Source organism: Arachis duranensis, chromosome 9, assembly GCF_000817695.3.
Source record: "Arachis duranensis cultivar V14167 chromosome 9, aradu.V14167.gnm2.J7QH, whole genome shotgun sequence".
NCBI classification, from domain to species: Eukaryota; Viridiplantae; Streptophyta; class Magnoliopsida; order Fabales; family Fabaceae; genus Arachis; species Arachis duranensis.
Window position 1 is genome coordinate 47,752,257 of NC_029780.3, and position 1,987 is coordinate 47,754,243.

The 1,987-nt window shown below is 26.9% G+C and overlaps 1 non-coding gene across 1 annotated transcript; it reads right to left on the bottom strand.

The window, feature by feature from the left end:
- Positions 1 to 1,268: 1,268 nt before the first annotated feature.
- TRNAR-CCG (transfer RNA arginine (anticodon CCG)) lies at positions 1,269 to 1,341 on the bottom strand. The gene has a single exon. It is a non-coding gene; the product is annotated as a tRNA-Arg (tRNA).
- Positions 1,342 to 1,987: the final 646 nt, after the last annotated feature.

Sequence of the window (1,987 nt, forward strand, 5' to 3'; positions counted from 1 at the left end):
TTAATGCATTAATATTTTCTTAAGAAAAATTTTTCGTTCTTCATCCAAAGGATTCAAATGTGTTGGGAAATGATTCTTCTCTGACTTGAATTCATTTAATTTTTTGAGAAAGTTAATTAATTGAATTAAGCTTGAAAACTAATTTTCACAATTCTTAGGTTTTAAAACTAGACTAGATAAGTGACATCAAATCATCTAGAGAAGATTCTTATTAATTGTGTGGCTTATAAATCAGTAAACGTGCTTCAACTCTTTTCTTAAGTAATTGACTAAGAAATTAATGATTAAATAGTTTAAAGGAAAATTGAATCACCAAAAAATTGGGGTTTGATTACTAATGATTTGTCATAGATGTATCTTTGCATAATCAAGTTGGAAAGTAAAAATATTGGTTCAAAAATCTCAACATCTCTAAAACCTTAACTCTTTAAATCATCTTATCTTTTCAATAATTACTGTTTGCCTTTGTTTACTTTATTGTTTATGTCAAAATCTTTTAAAATCTTAAATTTTAATTGTCTGACTAGAATAATTAATTGATTATTGTTTGTTTAATCCGTTAATCCTTATAGGAATAATAATTTATTCCTATAATATTATTTAATACGATCCGATGCACTTGGTAGTAATTTGTAGTTTGAAAAATCTGCATCACCTACATCACACGTCTTCGTACTTAGTACTAATTGCTCTATGGCAGGGCAGCTTGCCTAGGACGTAATTATTTAATGCAATTATGTATGGTTCCATATAATATAATGAAAACATGGACATATAGAATCATTTTTCAACTCGATCTTGAGATGTTATCAAGTTAATTAGGTGTAAGAGTAATTATTGATAAGTAATCAATTTAGTAATAATTTTGCAAGAAAAAAAAAATCTGTAGGACCTCATATATTTATATTATTTAATCTTTCTGTATTATAAATATTGTGAGAGTAGTGACTTTTCAACTCTTCTAGTCTTCTTAGATCAGAGTTCAAAAGCTACAACTCTACTGGCTGTTCTTATATACGTACGTTAATATGTTGTGTTATATATTACATATAAAGTGTTGATAATAACTTGATACACGTAGTATTATTTGTTTTGAAACTTTAATTATAAGTAGATTAAAAAATAGCTGAGTTCACCTAGAATAAAAGTAGAAAATGTAACAGAATTCGTAAATAAAAAGTAACCATATGAACAAGTATTAGGTGAATTTTGCATAATTTGCCATGGCTTCGTCCTGATATGAGAAGAAGCACTTTTAATAAAAAGATCGTTCACGGTGGGACTCGAACCCACAGTCTCCCGCTCCGGAGGCGAGCGCCTTATCCATTAGGCCACGCGAACACCTACATTCAAATAGTATTAAATAGACATATCCAAAAAATTAAGGGCTTTAAAACACAAAACTCAAAAAACCTCTTAAATATTCTCAAACATAATTATACAGTAGGAAAGATTTTTTAATATGATATTCTAATAACTTTAATCATTTAGATATAATAAAAAAGTATATATAAATTTTAAATTTGACCGATAAAATACACATAGTGTATATTTGGGTGTCATTATTTTGATAAATTTTTTTTTTATTTTTTGTGTATTTGATAAATTTCTAGTAGTAAAAATAAAAGTATTAGAAAAATTAAAAAAAAAATCTTTTTTGAAAAACTACAATTTACATCTTTTTTTAAAATATCTTTTTTCTAAGAAAAAAAGATATTTTATAATCATTAATAGACAAAAATATCCTTACCAAAATTTTGAAAAGGCATCTTTTATTCCCTTTCTTTCGTTGATGAATGTACTACACATTCAACAAGTCATCAGGTTCTTATCTTTATTCTTCACGCAAACTCAATGAACAGTGTGTATAGTTTAATCAACAATTGCAGTTCTACAATGAACCAAATCAACAATCGTTCCAGCAGTGTGCAAATTCAAACCCTCCATCAATGTCTCCTTGCAAATTTCATTTTCTTTTGCTATAATC